The sequence below is a fragment of the Equus caballus genome, chromosome 13, assembly GCF_041296265.1.
Source record: "Equus caballus isolate H_3958 breed thoroughbred chromosome 13, TB-T2T, whole genome shotgun sequence".
Classification (NCBI taxonomy): Eukaryota; Metazoa; Chordata; class Mammalia; order Perissodactyla; family Equidae; genus Equus; species Equus caballus.
The window spans coordinates 29,068,094-29,091,097 of record NC_091696.1 but is presented as its reverse complement, the minus strand read 5'-3'; the positions used below and the strand labels follow the sequence as shown (position 1 = coordinate 29,091,097).

At 37.9% G+C, this 23,004-nt stretch overlaps 1 protein-coding gene across 1 annotated transcript in view; it reads left to right on the top strand.

Annotated features, from left to right (window-relative positions):
* Positions 1-23,004, top strand: part of ZNF713 (zinc finger protein 713) — a 73,288-nt gene that overhangs the window by 47,131 nt on the left and 3,153 nt on the right. The window lies entirely within an intron of this gene.

Genomic DNA, 23,004 nt, shown 5'->3' with positions numbered 1-23,004 from the left:
TTAGAGTAACTTTATCTTTTTCTTATAACTTCCTGTAACATACAGTATCTACATGCACAAGAATGAAGTTGGACCCCTTCCTTACACCCTACGCAAAAATTAATTCAAAATGGATCACAGACCTAAAGGTAAGAACTGAAACTATAAAGCTTCTAAAAGAAAACATAGGATTAAATCTTCATAACTTTGGAATAGGCAAAGCCTTCTTAGATACAACCCCAAAACCACAAGTGACAAAAGAAAAACTAGACAAATTAGACTTCATCAAAATTTAAAATTTTTTGCTTCAAAAGACACCATCAAGAAAGTAAAAAGACAAGCCACAAACTGGGAGAAAATATTTGCAAATCATATATCTGATAAGGGATTTGTATCTAGAATATGTAAAGAACTATTGGTCCATTATGGAAAAGTCAACAATACAAAGAGACCCAATTGAAAAATGGGCAAAGGATGTGAATAGACACTTCTCCAAAGAAGACATAAAAATGTCCAATAAACACATGAAAAGATGCTCAACATCATTAACCATTGAAGAAATGCAAATCAAAACCACAGTGTGATATGAGTCAAACCCTCTAGGATGGCTACAATCAAAAAGTCAGATAATTACAAGTGTTGGGGAAGATGGTGGGGAGAAATTGAAACCTTCATATACTGTTGGCAGGAATGTTAAATGATGCAGCCACTTTGGAAAACAGTCTGACAGTTCTTCAAAATGATAAACATGGAGTTACTATATGATTCAACATTTCTCCGAGGTACATACTCAAAATAAGTGAAAGCATACATCCATACAAAAACTATGTTCATAGCATTATTCACAATAGACAAAAAGTGAAAGCAACCTAAATGTCCATCAACTGATGAACTGATAAACAAAATGTTATATCCATAAAATGGAACATTATTCAACCAAAAAAAAGGAATTAAGTACTGATATATACCACAATATGGATGAGTCTTGACAACATTATTATGCTAATGAAAAGAGACACAGAGACCAATTAAACAGAATAGAGAGCTGAGAAATAAACGACACATATACAGTCAACAAATTTTCAACAAAGGTTCCAAGAGTATACAATGGGGAAAAGATAGTCTTTTCAGGAAATAGCATTGGGAACAATGGACTCAAACCAGAGACAAAAATCAACTCAAAATGGATTAAAGACTTAAACATAAGACCTAAAGCCATAAAACTCCTAGAAGACAACACAGGAGAAGAGCTCCTTGATATTGGTTTTGGCAATGATTTTTTGGAATTGACACCAAAGGCACAGGCAACAAAAGAAAAGATAAATAAATAGTACTACATCAAACTGAAAAGTTGCTGCACAGCAAAGGACACCATCAACAAAATGAAAAGATGACCTAACAATTGGGAGAAGATATTTGCAAACCATATATCTGATAAGGGGTTAATATCCAAAATATACAAAGAATGCATACATCTCAACAACAACAAAACTAACAACCCAATTTAAGAATGGGCAAAAGATCTGAAGAGACATTTCTCCAAAGAAAATATACAGATGGCCAACAGGCACATGAAAGGATGTTCAAAATCATTGACTATCAGGGAAATGCAAATCAAAACTACAGTGAAGGAATCTCATCAAGATGGTGGCATAGGGAGCCTCTGAACTCACCACTTCTCATGAACACAACCAGGTTACAAGTACTGTTGGAAAAATTACCCATTTGAACTGAAAACTGGATAAAAAGAACCCCCACAACAACAGACAGTCCTGACTGAGGAGGAAGAGGCAGAAATTCCTTTCTGGAGAGAAAAGAGCCACCTTCACAAGCTGCAGAGCTTCACAGCTGGTCAGCCATGAGCAAACCTAAGGTATGCAGCCTTCCCTGGAGGAGTGGGGACCTGAGCAAGCGCATGTTACCACCATAAGCATACTTCAGACTCAGCACAACTGAGATAAGTCTCATAATATCTGGCTTTGCTGGCTATTAACTGTAATAGGGATACCCCCAGAAAAGCTATTGGACATAAGCAGAAAAACCCAGCTCTTAAAGGGCCTATGCACAAATTCACCCCTCTCAGCAACCTAAAATCATCAGAAGGAAAGCAGCACAGTCCTTTGGTGAAAAGAGACTCACCTGGTAGGCTCTGGGTGCATCTCAGTTAGAAGTGAGACCTCTCCAAGGACTGAGACATTGGCAGCAGCCGTTATTGTGACCTAGTACAGGCATGCTGACACAGACACTGGCAGATACCATTGGAGTTCTTCCCCTAGTCTGTTAGCCCAGGGCTCTGCCACACCCACTAGAGCACAGATTTAATCCAGCTCAGGCAAGGCAGGCAGCCCACATTAGAGACTGGCCCCATCCAACAGCAAGCCCTCAGGCTACTTGTCAGCCTACATAGACTGGGTGACTTGATCCTCTGCACGCAGGTGAGTGTGTCCACCTCTGTGGGGCAGGGCCTGTGTGAGGAGCAGGTGGAATGTGAGGGGGCACTGGTGGATAGTGTGGGGGCCTTTGCAGTGGGGTGACTGGGTATGCTCCAGGAGGTTGGGACGTTTGCACCAGCAAGGACTATGTTGATGATGTGTGTGGGCCTGTGGGACATAGGGGTTATCACTAGCAGAAGACCTGTGTTCTCAAACAGCCTCATAGGGGATCGGCCCCACCTTCTAAAGCCTGAAACAATTGGGTGCTCCCATGCCTGGGGCCAGCCCCACTCAGCTGCAACCCTGAGAGAGCTGATAACAGCCTTGCAGGCCAGAGGCCTACAGCAATTGTAAGCCCCTGAGCCTAGTAACCAGCCACACTGTGGGCCTGCCTACTTAACAGAAAAACTGCAACAGGAATGTGCTATTAGACCTTGCAGCCAACTGTGCTGGGGATCCCAAAACTCAATTTACTGGCCGGGGGGGAGGGGGGGCGGGGGTGGAACCTAGACTCCCTGGGTACCTGCAGCAAGAGGAAGCCTGCCACAACAGGAGGACACATGTATCCCACACAGGGGACACTCCTGGAATATTTGGAACTGGCAATGAGTGGAAAGCACACTGCTGGGCCTCAAAAGGCATCTCTGATATAAGACCACTTCTACAAGATCAGGAGATAGCTGACCCACCTAATACATAGATATAAGCACAGAGAAAGAGGCAAAATGAGGAGACAAAGGAATACATTCCAAGCAAGGGAACAGGACAAAACCCCAGAAAAAGAACTAAATGAAATAGAAAAAATCTACTTGACAGAGAGTTCAAACAAAAAGTCATAAGGATGCTCACTGATCTTGGGAGAAGACTAGATGAACACAGTGATAACATCAACAAAAAACTGGAAAATATAAAAAAGAACCAGTCAGAAATGAAGAATACAATACTGGAAATGAAAAATTCACTACAGCAACTCAATAGCAGAGCAGATAATACAGAAGAACAGATCAGCAAGCTGGATGAAAGACTAGCGGAAATCACCCAAGCTGAACAGATAAAAGAAAAAAGAATAAAAGAAGAACAGGAACAGTCTAAGGGAACTCTGGGACAATATCAGGTGCACTCACATTTGTATCATAGGCATCCCAGAAGAAGAAGAGAGAGACAAAGTGGAAGAAAATCTATTTGAAGAAATAATAGCTGAAAATGTTCCTAACTTAAGCAAAGAGACATCCAAGTACAGGAAGCACAGAGAGAACCAAACAAACCCAAAGAGGCCCACACCAAGACACATTATAATTAAAATGTCCAAAATTAAAGATAAAGAGAGAATCCTAAAAGCTGCAAGAGAAAGGCAACAAGTGATGTACAAAGGAAACCCAATAAAGCTATCAGCTGACTTCCCAGCCAAAACTCTATGGCTAGAAGAGAGTGGCACAATATATTTAAAGTGCTGAAAGGAAAAAAACCTACAGCCAACAATACTCTACCTGGCAAGGTTATCATTCAGAATGGAAGGAGAGACAAAGAGTTCCCCAGACAAGCAAAAATTAAAGGAGTTTATCACCAGAAAACAAGTTCTACAAGAAATGCTAAAGAGACTTATTTAAGTGACAAAGAGCAGACTACAAACAGGAATCAGTAAATTATCCCAAAAAAAGGCAAGAAAATCACTGGTAAAGACAAAAATACAGTGAGGGTAGCAGATCAACCACCTATGAAGATAATATGAAGACCAAAAGACAAAAGTACTAAAATTACCTACTTCAGTGATGAGGGTAAATGGATACACACACACAAAATACGATGTTAGATATGATATCAAAAACATAAAATGTGGGAGGAGGGGAGTAAAAGAGTAGAGCTTTTAGCAAGAGGTCAAACTAAAGAGACCATCAACTCAACATAGATTGCTATATATGTAGATTATTATATCTGAATCTCATGGTAATCACAAACCTATAATAAATACACAAATAGGTAAGAGAAAGGAAGTCAAACATATCACTAAAGAAAGCCATCAAACCACAAGGGAACAGAGCAAGAGAATAAGAAGGGAACAGAGAAGAACTACTAAAACACCCATAAAAAAGTAACAAAATGGCAATAAATACATTTTTATCAATAGTTACTTTAAATGTCAATGGAGTAAATGCTCCAATCAAAAGGCATAGGGTGGCCGATTGGATTAAAAAAAAACAAGACCTGTATATATGCTGCATAAAACAGATGCACTCAGACCTAAAGGCACTCACAAACTGAAAGTGAAGGGATGAGAAAAGATACTCCATGCAAATGGGAAAGAAAAAAAAGCTGGGTGGCAATACTTATATCAGACAAAATAGACTTTAAAACAAAAAGTGTAACAAGAGAAAAGGAGGGCACTAAATAATGATAAAGGGAATAATCCAACAAGAGGATATAACACTTGTAAATATCTATGCACCCAACATAGGAGCACCTTAATATATAAAGCAATTATTAACAGACTTAAAAGGAGAAATAGACAGTAACACAATAATAGTAGGGGACTTTAACACTCCACTTACACCAATGGATAGAGCCTCCAAACAGAAGATCAATACGGAAAGATTGGCCTTAAATGATACACTAGACCAGATGGACTTAGTAGATATGTATAGAACATTCCATCCATAACTGCCCCTACACATTCTTTTCAAATGATCATGGAACATTTTCCAGGATTGATCACATATTAGGCCATAAAACAAGGCTCAATAAATTTAAGGAGATTGAAATAATACCAAGCATCTTTTCTGACCACAAAGGTATGAAACTAGAAATCAACTACAGGAAGAACATCAGAAAAGCCACAAAAATGTGGAGATTAAACAAAATGCTACTGAATAACAATTGTGTCAATGAAGAAATCAAAAGAGAAATCCAAAAATATCTGGAGACAAATGAAAATGAAAATATGGCATGTCAAATTCTATAGGATACAGCAAAAGCAGTTCTCAGAGGAAAGTTTATAGCAATTCAGGCCTACCTCAACAAATGAGAAAAATCCCAAATAAACAATCTAACAATGCACCTAAAGAAACTGGAAAAACAGGAACAAAGCCCAAAATCAGCAGAAGAAAGGAACAAATAAAAATTAGAGCAGAAATAAATGAAATAGAGATTAAAAAAATAGAAAAAAATCAGTGAAACGAAGAGATGGTTCATTGAAAAGATAAACAAAATTGACAAACCTTTAGCTAGACTCACCAAGAAAAAAAGAGGGAAGCCTCAAATAAATCAAATCAGAAATGAAAGAGAAGAAATTACAACAGACACTCAGAAATATTTGCAGATGACATGGTTTTATATATAGATAACCCTAAAGGATCCACTAAAAAACCTTTAGAAATAATAAATGAATACAAGTTGCAGGATACAAAATCAACATACAAAAATCAGTTTCGTTTCTATACACTAACAATGAAGTAACAGAAAGAGAAATTAATCCCATTTACAATCCCATTTACAATTGCAACAAAAAGAATAAAATCCCTAGGATAAACTTAACCAAAGAGGTGAAAGATCTGTACACCAAAAACTATAAAACACGTTAAAAGAAATTGAAGAAGACACAAAGAAATGGAAAGATAGTCCGTGCTCTCAGATTGGAAGAATGAACATAGTTAAAATGTCCATACTTCCTAAAGCAATCTATAGATTCAATGCAATCCCTATCAAAGTTCCAACAACATTTTTCACAGGAAAAAAACAAAGAATCCTAAAATTACATGGAACAACAAAAGATCCCAAATAGCCAAAGAAATCCTGAGAAAAAAAGAACAAAGCTGGAGATATCACACTCCCTGATTTCCAAATATACTACAAAGTTAGAGTAACCAGCACAGCATGGTACTGGCACAAAAACAGACACAGATCAATGGAACAGAATCGAGAGCCCTGAAATGAACCCACATATATATAGACAACTAATTTTCTACAAGGGAGCCAAGAACATACAGTGGAGAAAGGAAAATCTCTTCAATCAAAGGTGTTGGGAAAACTGGACAGCCACATGCAAAAGAATGAAAGTAGACCATTATCTTACACCATACACAAAAATCAACTCAAAATGGATTAAAGACTTGAATGTAAGATCTGAAGCCATTAAACCTCTGGAAGAAAACACAGGCAGTACACACTTTGACATCAGTCTTAGCAGCATTTTTTTCAAATACTACGTCTAACTGGGCAAGGGAAACAATAAAAAAATGGGACTACATCAAACTAAATAGCTGCTACACAGCAAAGGAAACCATCAACAAAATGAAAAGATAACCTAAGAATTGGGAGAAGATATTTGCAAACTGTATATCTAATAAGGGGTTAAATCCAAAATATACAAAGGATGCATACATCTCAACAACAACAACAACAAAAACTAACAACCCAATTAAAAAGTGGGCAAAAGATCTGAACAGAGATTTCTCCAAAGAAGATATACAGACGGCCAACTGGCACATGAAAGGATGTTCAGCATCATTCACTATCAGGGAAATGCAAGTCAAAGCTACAATAAGATATCACCTCACTCCCGTCAGAATGGTTATAATTAACAAGATGGGAAACAACCAGTTTTGGAGAGGATGTTGACAGTAGGGAACTCTCATACACTACTGGTGGGAGTGCAAACTGGTGCAGCCACTATAGAAAACAGTATGGACACTCCTCAGAAAATTAAGAATAGATCTACCATATGATCCAGTTATTCCACTGCTGGGTATTTATCCAAAGAACGTGAAAACATGAATGCATAAAGATGCATGCACCCCTATGTTCATTGCAGCATTATTCACAATAGCCAAGACTTGGAGGCAACCTAGGTGCCCATTAAGAGATGAATGGATAAAGAACATGTGGTATATACACACAATGGAATACTGTTCAGCCATAAGAAATGATGAAATCCGGCCATTTGTGACAACATGGATGGACTCAGAGGGTATTATGCTAAGTGAGATAAGTCAGAGGGAGAAAGTAAAATACCATATGATCTCATTTATAAGTAGAAAATAAAAACAACGACAAACAAACACATAGCAACAGAGATTGGATTGGTGGTTACCAGAGGGGAAGGGGGGAGGGAGGAGGCTAAAGGGATGATTAAGCACATGTGTTTGGTGATGGATTGTAATTAGTCTTTGGGTGGTGAACATGGTGTAATCTACCCAGAATTCAAAATATATTACAATGTACACCTGAAGTTTATATAATGTTATAACCAATGTTACCACAATTTAAAAACAGATACAAAAATAAAGAATAACTGAAAACTTCGTAAACTCCAGGAGAGACTGTGACAACCTAGTTCACAAACTAATAGATCATCCCACTATCTCAATGCAAAATGACCTTCTCCAAGACACATTGTAATGGAACTGTCAAAAACCAAATACAAAGAGAGAATCCTAAAAGCAGGAAGAGAAAAAAAGATTGTAACCTACAAAGGAACCCCCATTACACTATCAGTGAATTTCTCAGGAGAAACCCTACAGGCCAGGAGAGAGTGGAGACTGGAACAATATATTCAAGGTGTTGAAAGAAAAAATTACTAGCCAAGGTTACTCTATCCAGCAAAGTTATCCTTCAGATATGAAGAAGAAATAAAGACTTTCTCAGACAAACAAAAGCTGAGGAAGTTCATCATCATGAGACCTGCCTTGCAAGAAATGCTGAAAGGAGTTCTTTAAGGAGAAATGAAAAGACACTAATTAGTGACATTAAAACCTATGAAAATATGCAACACCATGGTAAAGGTAAACAGTCAGATTTATAAAACTCTAATTCTGTAGTATGATGATGTATTAACCATTTAACTGTAGTGTAAAGGTTAAAGGAAAAGAGCATTAAAATAACTACTATACTAAAATAGCTACTGTAGTACTAAAATAGCTACTATAATTTATTAATGAATACACAATATAAAAAGAGGCAAACTGTGATAACAAAAATATAAAAAGGGGGAGTAAAAGAGGCCTTTGTATGTAATCAAAGTTAAGTTGCTGTCAGCTTAAAACGGACAAGTTTATCTATAAGATGTTTTATGTAAGCCTAATAGTAACCAGAAAGCAAAAACCTATAGCAGATTCACCAAAGATAAAGAAAGGGGAATCAGAGATTACCACCACATAAAATCACCAATTCACAAAGGTAGACAGAAAGAGAAGAAAGAAACACTGGAACCACAAAACAGGCAGAAAGCAATTCATAAGATGGCATTAGTAAGTCCTTACTTACCAATAATTGATCTAAATGTAAATGGATTTAATTTACCAATAAAAAGGTAAGGATAGCTGGATGGATTAAAAAAATATATAAGACCCAACTATATGCTGCCTGCAAGAGACTCACTCCACCTTTAAGGACACACAGGCTCAAAGTAAAGGGATTAAAAAAGATATTCCATGCAAGTGGAAACCAAAAGAAAGTGAGAAAAGCTCCATTTGTATCAGGAAAAGTAATCTTTAAGCCAAAAATGGTAACAAGAAACAAAAAGTTCATTATATAATGATAAAGGGGTGAGTTCCTTCAAGAAAATATAATCATCATAAACACATATACACCCAACATATATTAAGCAAATAATAACAGATCTGAAAGAAGATATAGACAATACATTAATAGTAGGAGACGTCAATAACCCACTTTCAGCAATGGATAGATCATCCAGACAGAAAATCAACAAGGAAAAGGTGGACTCAAACCATACATTAGACCAAATGGACTTAAGAGGCATCTATAAAACATCCTATCCAATAGCAGCGGAATACACATTCCTCTCAAGAGCACATGAAACATTCTCCAGGATAGATCATATGATAGACCACCAAAAGAAATCTTAGAAAATTCAAGAAGATTGAAGTTATATCAAGAAATCAGCAAGAGGAAAGATGAAAATTTTGCAAGCATGTGGAAACTGAAAACTCACTCCAGAACCAGTAGGTCAAAGAAGAAATCAAAAGTAAAAAATTTTTTTTAAATCTCAAAACAAATGAAAATGGAAACACGACACACAAAAACCTGTGGGATGTAGCAAAAGCAGTTCTTAGAGGGAAGTTTATAGCAATAAATGCCTATATTAAGAAAATAGATCTCAAATAAACAACCTAACTTTACACCTCAAGGAACTAGGGGGAAAAAAATCCCAATGTTAGAAAAAGAGAGGAAATTAAAAAGATCAGAGTGGAACTAAATGAAAAAAGACCAGAAAAACAATAGAAAAATTCATTGAAACTCAGCCGTTTTTTGAAAAGACAAAAAAAAAATTGACATACCTTTAGCTAGACTAAGAAAACAGAGAAGACTCAAATAAAATCAGACATGAAAGAGAACACTTTACAACTGATACCACAGAAATACACAGGATCATAAGAAACTACTATGAGCAATTGTATGCCAACAAATGGGATATCCTAGAAAAAATGGATAAGTTCCTAGAAACATACAACCTACAAAGACTGAATCATGAAGAAATAGAAAATCTGAACAGACCAATAACAAGAAGACTTAATCAGTAATCAAAAACATCCCAACACAGAAAAGCCAGTGGCTTCACTCATGAATCCTACTAAACATTTAAAGAGAATTAATACCAATCCTTCTCAAACTCTTCCAAAAAATAGAAGAGGAGAGAACACTCCAAAACTAGCTGTAAGAGGCCAGCATTACTCTGAATGAAAGCCAGATAAAGACACTACAAGAATAGAAAACTATACACCAATATTCTTGTAGAATATAGAAGCAAAAGTTGTCAACAAAATCTTAGCAAACTGAATTCAACAATGTATTAAAAGGATCATACACCATGATCATGTGGGATTTATCCTTTCAATGCAATGATGATTCAACCTACACAAATCAATAAATGTGACACACCACATTAATAGAATGAAAGATAAAAAATCATATGATCTTCTCAATAGATGCAGGAAAAACATTTGACAAAAACAACATCCTTTCATGATAAAGATCCTCAGTATATGGGATATAGAATGAACATAACTCAACACAATAAAGGCCCTATGACATACCCACAGCTAACATCATACTCAATGGTCAAAGGTTGAAAGCTTTTCCTCTAAAATCAGGAACAAGACAGAGGTCTTATTCAATATAGTACTAGAAGTCCTAGCTGGAGCAATCAAGGCAAGATGAAGAAATAAAAGGCATTCAAAGCAGAAAGGAAGAAGTAAAATTGTCATTGTTTGCAAATGATATGATCTTATAGAGAGAAAATCCTGAAGACTCAACCAAAAGAACTATTGGAACTAATCAACAAATTCAGTAAAGTTGCAGGATATAAAATCAGCATTAGAAATCAGTTATGTTTCTATACGCTAAAAACAAAATATCTGAAAAAGAAATAAAAGTATCCCATTCACAATAGCATCAAAAACAATACAATACTTAGGAGTAAATTTACCCAAGGAAATGAAAGATCTGTGCAATGAAAACTATAAGACTTTGATGAAAGAAATCGAAGAAGACACAAACAAATGGAAAGATATTCTGTGTTCATGAATCAGAAGAATTTAATATTGTAAAAATATTTGTACTACCTAAAGATACCTATAGATTCAATGCAATCTTCATCAAATTTCAATGACATTTTTCACAGAAATAGAAAAACAATCCTAAAATTTGTATTGAGCCACAAAATATCCCAAATAGCCAAAGCAATCCAAAGAAGAACAAAGCTAAAGGCTTCAGACTTCTTGATTTCGAAATATATTATGAAGCTATAGTAACTAAAACAGTATGGTACTGGGCATAAAAGTAGACACATAGACCAGTGGAACAGAATAGAGAGCCCAGAAATAATCCTCCTCATATAGGGTCAACTAATATTTAATAAGGGAGCCAAGAATACTCAATGGGGAAAAGTTAATCTCTTCAATAAATGGTGTTAGGAAAACTGGGTAACCACATCCAGAAAAATGAAACTGGACCCCTATCTTACACAACTCAGAAAAATTAACTCAAAATGGGTTAAAGACTTAAACATATGACCTGATGCCATAAAACTCCTTGAAGAAAAAATAGGGAAGCTCCTTGACACTGATCTTGGCTATGATTATTTGGATATGACACCAAAAATACAAGCAAGAAAAGCAAAGATCAACAAGTGGGACTACATCAAACTAAAAAACTTCTACATAGCAAAAGAAATAATCAACAAAATGAAAATACAGTCCATGGAATGGGAGAGAATATTTGCAAACCATATATAAGATAAGAGGTTAATATCCAAAATATGTAAAGAACTCATACAACTCAATAACAAAAAAAATCCAATAGAAAAATTAGCAGAGTAACTAAATAGACATTTTTCCAAAGAAGACATTCAAATGGCCAACAGGTACATGAAAAGGTGTTCAACATGACTAATCGTCAGGGATATGCAAATCAAAATCACAATGAAATATCACCTCACACCTATTAGAATGGCTGAAAGAGATAAGTGTTGGCCCGAAATCTATATAATGTTATAATCCAATGTTACTGCAATTTAAATAAATAAATAAATAAAAGAAAGAAAAAGAAAAAAAGAGATAAGATTTGGTGAGGATGTGGAGAAAAGGGAACCCTTGTGAACTGTTGGTGGAATATAAATTGGTGCAGCCACTATGTAAAGTAGTGTGGAGATTCCTCAAAAAATTAAAAATAGAACTGACATATGATCCAGCAATCCCACTTCTGGATATTTATCCAAAGTAAATGAAAACAATAACCCAAAAAGATATATGTACCCCCTGTTTATTGCATTATTTACAATAGCCAAGACATGGAAGCAACCTAAGTCTCCATCAATGGATGAATGGGTAAAGAAAATGTGGGAGATATATATATATATAATGGAATATTATTCAGCCATAAGAAAGAAGGAAATTTTGTCATATGCAACATCATGGATGGACCTTGAGGGCATTATGCTAAAAGAAATAAGTCAGACAGAGAAAGACAAATACTGTATGATCTCACTTATATGTGGAATCTACAAAAAACCCAAACTTATAGATACAAAGAACAGATTGGTGGTTGCCAGAGGTGGGGGATGGGGAATGGGCAAAATGGGTGAAGGCAGTGAAAAGGTACAAACTTCCAGTTCTAAAATAAATAAGTACTGTGGTTGTAACATATATCCTGGTAACTATAGTTAATAATACTGTAACGTATATTTGAAAGTTGCTAAAAGAGTATATTTTAAAAGTTCTCATCACAAGAAAAAAATTTTAACTATGTGTGATGATGGATGTTAACTAGACACTGTGGTGATCATTTCACAATATATAAACACTGAATCATTATGTCATACCCCTGAAACTAATAATGTTTTATGCCAATTATATCTCAAAAAAAAGACCACAAAAAATTTTAAAATAGAACTACCATATTATTCAGCAACCACACTTCTGGGAATATATCCAAAGGAAATGGAAACAAGATATCAAAAAGATATCTAAACTTGCATGATTATTGTGCCATTATTCACAAAAGCCAAGATATGAAAACAACCTTAGTGTCTTCCATGAATGAATGGGTGAAAAAGATGTGAGAGATATATAATGGAATATTATTCAGCCATGAGAAAGGGAGAAATCCTGCAATTTGAGACAACAACATGATGGACCTTGGGGGCATTATGCTAAGTGAGATGTCAGACAGAGAAAGACAAATTCCATATGATATCACTTATCTGTGGAATCTAAAAAAGCCAAACTCGTAGAAACAGAGTAGAATGGTGGTTACTAGGGGCTGAGGGGTGAGGGAATTGGGGAGATGTTGTTTAAGGGTACAAACTTGCAACTAGTAGGTAAATAAGTTGTGAAGATCTAATGCACAGCATAGTTATTCTAGCCAACAGTACGTATTACAAACTTCAAAGTTTCTCAGAGATTAGATCTTAATTCTTCTCACCACAAAAAAGAAATGATAATTACGTAACGTGATAGAAGCGTTAGGTAAAGCTACAGTGGTAGTCATATTGCAATATATAAATATATCACATCAACACATTGTACACCTTAAATTTACACAGTTTATATGTCAATTATATCTCAATCTTTTTAAAAAATCCCTAACACACCCAATGAGCATTGGTTAAGAGGGAAACAACATTAGAAAGTGTCTTTTGGAAAAATAAAAGTAAAATGTAAAACAACATGCAGTTATTTGTGGTGTAAGACATGAATTAGATGCGTCTGGAAAGGAGTAACATCTCCCCACACTTAATGAGCTTCTTGGTCAGCCATCTAGTCCCTTACCCACATACACATCATTCGTTCTCATATTCAATCTCTCTCTCTTTCTCTCTGTCATCTTTCTCAACCATTACCCTTTATGGTCACTGCTATGGTCTGAATGTTTGTGTCCCTCCAAAATTCATATATTAAATCCTAACCCCCAAGGTGACAGTATTAGGAAATGGGGCATTTGAGAAATGGCTAGGTCATGAGGGCAGGGCCCTCATGAATGGGATTAGTGCCCTTATAAAAGGGCCCCAAGAAAGCTCCCTTGGTCCCTTCTACCATGTAAGGACACAGCAAGAAGCCACTGTCTGTGAACCAGGAAGAGGGCCGTCCGACACCAAATATGTCAGTGCCTTGATTTTGGATTTCACAGCCTCCAGAACTGTAAGGAATAAATTTCTGTTGTTTATAGGCCAACCAGTCTCTGGTATTTTGTTATAACAGCCCAAAAAGACTGAGACAGCCACATCTGAGAGCTGTGTTGGGGAGATTCCCTTTCTGGACCTGTGCCTTAACTGCTGTAGATGGACTGCAGTTCTCCTGACTGTACCACTCTATTAGAAATGGCGTAGTCTTTCCATCTGTTTATGTTCAGTCGATCGCATGACCTAATAAGCAGAGTCCAAGAAGTTATTGATTCGTGGCCCTTTAATCTAGAACTCAGCCTTTCCTAAAAGTCCATTTTGTTTTCCAATTGAGGCTCTTTCTCCCTCCTCTCTTTCTCCTATTAGGTTGATATATAAACCCCTATTTCCATTTTTTCAGTGAGCCTCTTCATCTGAATGTTCCCACATGCATGTGTAAATAAACCTTGTCTTGTCTCCTGTTAGTCTATTATCAATTAATTCACAGCCCCAAGTTTTCCTCCCGACAAGGGTTGAAAAAAAAATTAATTGATGTTCACTATAGCTTTGATAGTATAAAATTATTTGATTTGCATTTTTTTTTTTTTGAGGAAGATTAGCCCTGAGCTAACTACTGCCAATCCTCCTCTTTTTGCTGAGGAAAACTGGCCCTGAGCTAACATCTATGCCCATCTTCCTCTACTTCATGTGTGGGATGCCTACCACAGCATGGCTTTTGCCAAGCGGTGCCATGTCCACACCCAGGATCCGAACCCGCGAACCCCGGGACACCAAGAAGCAGAACGTGTGCACTTAACCGCTGCACCACCGGGCCAGCCCTGATTTGCATTTTTAAAAGTTACTCTGGTTATGTCATTAGCAACAAAAGTTTTAAGCTCAACTGTAAAAGAAAGAAATTTAAGGTCATAACTGGAGGGAAATATGATATCGTGGAAAAGTTGTTTATATGAAATAATGCATATAAAGTTTTCACCGCTTTCATTGAAAACTAGCTCTCCTTTCTGAAATTTCAAACATCTCATACTCTCCCCACCATCATCTCTCCTTTTCAATTCATTTTATCAAGTGTGCCCTTGGCCTTAATTCTTCGAATCCACACTTCAATGATAGGGCCACTTTTTTTTTACTGTCCATTACTCTCCTCGTAGTCTTCCTTCCATCCTTGTCTAACCAGACATTGTAATCATCATTATAATCAACCTTTTGTGAATAATGTACTGTACATTCCTTTGTCCCTTTCTCAAAAACCAACCCTGCATAAAGCCTAGTGCTTGACTTCTTCTGGCTTGTACCAAAGAGATGAACATTGCTAAAGTAAAATAACAACAGAGTTAACTGTTTTCACTTTAAATACATGAACCGAGACCCAAATTGACTCCCTATATTGTACATGAATCCTACTATGTGTCTCAAGAAAGCTTATCATCTAACTATTTTTTCTGCCTCTAGTCTTGCCTCACAACCCATTCTCCATTAAAGTGACCTTAAAATGTTAACAGGATCAAGTTGCCCTCTATTAAAACCCATCAATAGCTTCCAAATGCACTTAGGATTCTACCTGCTTTACTGGGGCCTTTGGGGCCCACCTATTGTGGCCTTGACTCTCTCCAGCTTTATTCTTTGCCATTCTCCCTTGGTTCACATTACTCAGGCTGCGCTTCAATGAAGGCTCCAGTGATGTGGCATTCTCTAACCATTCATATCTAACATATTGTTAAGAGTCTAGGATTCCCTTCTTTGGGGAAATCTTCCTTCCTTGACTGCCTCTGCTTTGTTGATCTTTGGTTTCTCTAAATTTCCATTCCCTTTAAAGTCTATCCCTCACCATAACAAGCTTTGACTACTACTTATGTTGCTTTTTTATTATTTTTTTTCACACTTGGACTGTAATCTTATAGGAAAAAATATGTGTGTCTTTTAATTCCTATCTACAGTTCTGGCCACCAAATAGGCACACAAACATTTGACTTATAATAAGTACTAGGAGGCAGATGACAGAGATAGCCTTCTCCTGTGATAGTGGTAGGTAGGTGCTGTATCGTGATGACTACAGACTCTGTAGTCGGTCTGCCAAAGTTCAAGTTCCATTTCTTACATTTGCTGGCTATGGGACCTAAAGCAAGTTATTTAACCTCTCTCAGCATCAGTTTCCTCGTCTGTAAAATGAGAACAGTAATAGTACCTGCCTAATAAAGTTGTAGTAAGGATTAGATGAGATAATATGAAAAAAAGTATCATAGTGCCTAGCACATGGTAAGTATTCTATAAACATTATCTGTTACTATATACTCATTTAATGAGGATTTCTTAAATGTCTATTGGGAAACATTCAAATGAGGTATGAGATACAAGACAATCAAACATTTGTTGAGCACATAATCTGGGTCAGATATTATGCTGGGCACACTACAGATTTAGATAAGTGAAATAAGCCATATCTTTTAGATGACAAGCCTGAAGGCAGAGAAATTAAGTAATTTACTCCAGGTCATATGGCTATGGCTCAGTAACTCTGGTTGAATGAGATAATTATAGCAATCAAAATATAGAAGAGAATCTGGTCCTAGACAAAGATAGCTAGACTTAATTGTCTGGGGTATAGATCTTCTTGATTACTGGTGTATATATGAAAATTAGTTGTAGTTAAGTATAAAGTAGGAGTACTGACTGTTTAAGGTAAGAGCGCAGGCGGAGCTGAAGTTACAGATTTATTACAAAAATGGGAAGATTTTAAAATATAATGATGTACACCTGAAATTTATATAATGTTATAAACCAATGTTACCACAATAAAAAAAATGGGAAGATTAACTGTGTGGCAGTGTTTTGGATGCATTTAAATCAAGAACCGGAAGCAGTTAGAACACTAATTAACAGTCTCTTGTAGTGATCTGGGTAAAAGGCAGTAATTTCTTAATTTCAGAAGAGCAGGGTCACAGACCTCTTTGAGAGTCTGACAAAAGCCGTGGACCATCTCCCCCCAGAGACCTGTACAAACACATCAAATTTTACATAGACAATTTTGTGGAATTCAGAAGCCCCTTAAAACCCTTCCTACACCAACCTCAGACTAAGGATCCCTGGAATCAGAGAGGAGGATCCAGACTCCAGGATCTGATCTGTCTTTTCAAAACCTGGTCCTTTGGTACTCAAGGACCATGACCTCTGTTTAGTTTCCTTGTCAACTGTTTTTCCACCTAATACTCTGTTTACTCCCCTCTATGTTCACTTTGGATAATCAAAAGGCAAAATCATTTACAACCACTTTTGTCCTCTGCTCACTGGTTCTTCCGTCTTCTACATTCTTTCCCTGGGTTTCAGAGTCATGACTGGGCCACGTCAGGATGGGAGTAGGGGACCACACAGTCCTTGAAAAACTTACTGTCAGTCTTACTGTTCTTTTACCAAAGAACTTTTTTTAATTTTTTTTCCTTATTCTCCCCAAAGCCCCCCAGTACACAGCTGTATATTCTTCGTTGTGGGTCCTTCTAGTTGTGGCATGTGGGACGCCGCCTCAGCGTGGTTTGATGAGCAGTGCCACCTCTGCGCCCAGGATCTGAACCAACGAAACACTGGGCCGCCTGCAGCGGAGCACGCGAACCTAACCACTCGGCCACGCGGCCAGCCCCCCAAAGAGCTTTTGGTTCGCAAAATCTAGGGGACTAGACCTGAATCCAGAGGAGAAAAAAAAAAAACATCAAAGTTCAAAACTGATCATGAAGAGTCATCTCGCAGCATGATAATGCAAAGAATCACCAGGGATAATCCACACTGTGAGAATTCTAGAATGTGCCGATTCATCCAGAGTTCCAAGAAAACCATGAGATTCTGGGATCAAGTTGCCTAGATTCACAGAAAAACCCTCATTCATGAAAAGGACCATGATTAGAATGAATCCAAATGACATTATAGTCTGAACACAAACCTTGTTATATAAGAGGTGGTCTTTAAGGGCCAAGGACCCTATAAGTATGACATGAAGGAAAAGACCACAAACGTAATTCACACTTAACTCACCGTAAGAATTGCCTTGAAATGACTGTGGTAGACAGTCTCCAAAGATGACCCCGTGAAGAACACCTCCTGATATTTATGCTCCTGTGTGAACCTGGGTCGATTTCTGACTTACTTTATCCAAAAGAAAAGCAAAAGAAGTGATTTTCTGGGACTTCTGAGCCTAGGCATTAAGAAGGTCTGGAAGCTTATCATTTATGATTTTGGGAGTTCTGTAGAGATTATACAAACTCTTGGAGGCTGTACAAGCCTTTATATACCCATTGAAGGGCTATCTGACATTCTAACCTGTGTAGTAAAGGATAAATCTTACTCAAAGAAACATTTGGCCCTTTGCCCTGGCCCCTGGGAGGTAACCTCATAAGCCCTTGGAATGTGCTGCCTGATAGGAGTGAGTCATCTCTGAGTCTTTCTAAGGATTTATTGAACCTGAGGGTGATCTTGGGGACCTCCTGAACTCACACAAGCTTTCTCCAGTTCAAGTCTCATAAATGATTTCTACCACATCTATCATCTATGCTTTCTGATGTAGTCATGCTACTAATGCACACTATCTCAGGGCATTATCAAGTGCTGGGAAGAGGCAAGAAAGTGAGCAGGGGTAGAGCCATGCTTACTAATGTGGCCACTGGCTTCCATTGTTTTAGTCGAGGGGCTGGCCCAGTGGCTCAGTAGTTAAGTGTGCACATTCCGCTTCTCAGCAGCCCGTGGTTCACTGGTTCAGATCCCAGGTGCAGACATGGCACCGCTTGACAAAAGCCATGCTGTGGTAGGCATCCCACATATAAAATAGAGGAAGATGGGCATGGATGTTAGCTCAGGGCCAGTTTTCCTCAGCAAAAAGAGGAGGATTGGCAGTAGTTAGCTCAGGGCTAATCTTCCTCAAAAAAAAGAAAAAAGAAAAAAGAAATGGAGCCATTGTTTTAGTCAAGAAATGAGCCATTCTCTTTTCTTACTTCTCTCCTTTTGGAACTTTTAACAGACGAACACAAGAACTTCTCAATCTACTCTTCACGTTTTCCTCTCTGCTGCATTCTGAATAATTTCAGCTGGTTTACTTTCAGCTTTCTATGTCTCTGTTCAGTTCTATTTAATCTGCCTTAGACCCACCTATAGAGTTTTTCATTTCAGTGATTACTTGCTCCTGGAGTGCTTAACTTGTTCCTCTATCTTTTGTATTTCCTATACAATGGTGGCTACATCTAGAAAATTGATTAGATTCAGATTACTTTTTATGTATTAATATTTTATATATTGCGCTGTGTACAGTAGTCCCTCCTTATCTGTCGTTCTGCTTTTCATGTTTTCAGCTATGCATGTTCAACTGCAGTCCAAAATATTAAATGAAAAATTCCCGAAATAAACATTTCATAAGTTTCAAATTGCATACTGTTCTCAGTGGAATGATAAAAATCTCATGCCAACCCTCTCTGTCCCACCTGGGACATGAATCATCCCTTTGTCCAGAGTATCCACACTATGCTACCTCTCCATTAGTCACTTAGTTGCCATCTCTGTTTTCAGATTGGCTATAGAGGTATTGCAGTGTTTGTCTTCAATTAACTTTATTTTACTTAATAATGACTCCAAGGCACCAGAGTAGCTATGCTGGCGATTGAGGTATGCCAAAGAGAAGCTGTGAACTGCTTTCTTTAAGTGAAAAAGTGAAAGTTCTCAACTTAATAAGGAAAGAAAAAAATTGTTTCCTAAGGTTGCTAAGGTCTACAGTAACTTTTATTACAGTATATTGTTGTAATTGTTCTGTTTAATTATTAGCTATGGTTGGTAATCTCTTACTGTGCCTAATTTATAAATTAAACTTTATCATAGGTATGTATGTATAGGAAAAAACACAGTATATACAGAGTTTAGTGCTATCTGTGGCTTGAGGCATCCACTGGGGGTCTTGGAATATATAGCCCATGGATAAGGAGGGACTACCGTACTTCCTTTTCTTCTACATCAAAAGTTGTATAATGTCTAGTTGACTCACTTTGACTGATGCTAAGACTAACTGGGTTCAGGTGGTATTAGTCTGCTTTCTTTGTTAAAAAGTTCTCTAACAATCTTTCACCCAATGGTTTCATTAACCATTGTTAACATTATTCATTATTTCATTAGTGGGTGCAAAATAGTGATTTTCCAATTCTGTCATTTCTTATACATCAATTATTTGATCATTCTGAGATGTACTTTGTATCGTATAGCAGGATATATTGATTCTTTCCTTTTGTTTATCAAACTATTGACTCGGTGCCCTAGGAATCTTCAAAAGTAACCAATAAAGCTTTACTTTGAAGTATCATTTTATGAACTCATAGATGTTTATACATTTTATGTTTTTCAGTTCATTGCAGTTATTATTCTTTTCAGCCTTACATGATCTCATCCTAGTTCAGCAGGAGCTCCTTCAGGTTGGCTTTGGACCTGACTCCACTCATCTTTGAAAGCGCCCTTGATTTCTGACACAAGTAGACGTCTGAGTTTAACTCATACATTTCCCACTCCAGACCTGAAGTCAGCCATTTCTCAATGATCCTCGGGTCATTTTAGAGAGAAGTGATATATAGATACCACAGTCTGGGTGCTTGGTATACTGATTGCTGCCAGGTTGTCATTACTTCTAGGCTTTCTAGGAAGGACTTTTTTTTGAGAAAAATAAATCATGAGTTCATACTGTATTTCCAATTCAAATGTAAGATTACAAGGCTTTTATACTTTGCTTTTTTGATTTTATTGTTATGGACTGAATTGTGTCCCCCCCAAATTCATATATATGTTGAAGCCCTAACCTTCAATGTAATGGTATTTGAAGATAGGACCTTTGGGAGGTAATTGGGGTTAAATGAGGTCATAAGGGTGGGGCTCTAATCCCGTGAGATTGGTGGCTTTATAAAAGGAGACAGCAGCATGTGCTCTCTCTCTCTCTCCCCCTGTGCACACATATACAAAAGAAAGGCCACGTGAGGACACAGCAAGAAGGTGCCCATCTGCAAGCCAGGAAGAGAGTTCTCACCAGAAACAGACCCTGACAGCACCTTGTTCTCAGATTTCCAGCCTCCAGAACTATGAGAAAATAAATTTCTGTTGTTTAAGCCACACACACACACTTACCTCCTCTCAGTCCCCTTGCCTCACATAGCCAGTCAATTTCCCAGTCACTCTCCAGCCCACCTTCTCTCTTTCATTCCCAATGCTCCGATTTAGGTCTTCACCATCCCTAGCAAAGCCCCCAATCTCTCTGACCTCTATTCTGTCTTCCACACTCCTACCAGAATTGTAACTGAGCGAAAAGGGGCTGGTTCTGCTCGCTGCAATCTGGTGCCCATCAATTGCAAACAAGCTGCTGGCTGAGAAAGGAAAATTTATACGATTAGCTAGCATAATCGGAAGATGGTAGACTAGCATCCTGAAGAACCATCTTAAAATCATACAGAATCTGGAGGCAGTTATATAGGGGAAATGGGCAGGGAAGGGGCGGGGGAGGTTAGGGATGTAGACTATCTGATGTGACAAACTTCAAGGCACCACAGTATCTCTTTCTTCTGTCATTCATGATGGGTACCAATGCAGAATTTTTCTTTGGAGGTTGTCATGTTCCTGGGGAACTCAGAGAACAAAGTTGTCTTATCATAGCTGGCAGATATACGTAAGCAAGAGTCATAGAACTAGCGGATCATGTATTTTTGTAAAAGCGAGAGGTGCTTAATCATCTAGGCTACGTGCAGACTAGACTGTATTCACAGAGACTAGTGAGTCAGGGTCATAGTTACCATATTGCTTCCTTTCCCTAGGATGGCTTCCCTCTTGTTAACCTAAGATCTAGCTGTTACAGAATGATCTTGAAAGCTAGCAAAACTACTCATATGTTTCAAGGGCTCCCCATCACTTAGAAGAAAAAGGTTCTTAACAAAAAATATGTCCTAGGTAGAGGCCTGTCCCTGTCCAGCTTCCATCCCTGCCACTCTTGCCCTCACCCTACATTCTGGCAGTACCAGACTGCTTCTCATCATACTATGTTCTGTCACACCCCTGCACATGCTCTCCTTTCTGCTTCAAATGCCCTCCCCACATCCCATGTCCCTCTCTTCTCAAGATATGGCCCGTAGCCAGGGGCTAGGTACTGATCATCTCCTCTTGCTGCAAAGTTAAGCACTCCTTTCTCAAGGCTCCCTTTATCCGTGCTAGTTTTATAATTGTTTCTTTGGTCACCTGTCCCTAGTAGACTGTGGGCTTTTGGAGAGCATGGGGCCCCTTTGATTCATCTTTTTGCTCCCAGTGCCTAGCACAGAGTCTGAGAATAAGTGTTCCATAAACGTTTGCTGAGAAAGCAATGAGTGCTGGACACACTAGCATATGGATGCATTCTTATTGTTCCCAGCCTCCCCTCACCAGCTGCTAAGACAGACGTTTCAATGTCAAAGACAATTGACCACATGAATATTTTGGCCCTCAAATTGTCTGTGCCAGTAGCCTATTGTTTTCTGTTCCTCTTATCAATTTCCAAACAAGAGCCCAATCTTCCCTCTATGTGAGAAGGCATCATCAAACAGCCTGCTCTGGCCCATCTAAGTCCTTCATAATTGGCACACATACATATGTACCCACACCGGACTTCTCTCCATCTCACAGATACCGAGAAATAACACCTAAAATCCTACTGGACATAAAAATCTCATAAGTTTATCTTAAAAGCAGTTGTGGGAGTAGAAATGCTTAAATATTGCAGTCTCAGTATTTAGCAGCACACAAGGTTTCAACGTTTGATGAATTAATAAAGTTCCTTTGATTTGGATCGCCTTGTCCAACGCCTGGGAGCTCAACGGAAAGAGAGGAAACCAAATGGAATAGCGAAAGGAAAAGCCGAAACCCACCCCCCCACCCCCCGCCCCTGCCTCCGGGCGCGGAGAAAGCAGAAGTCAGGATCCCCCGGTCACCAACGCTCTT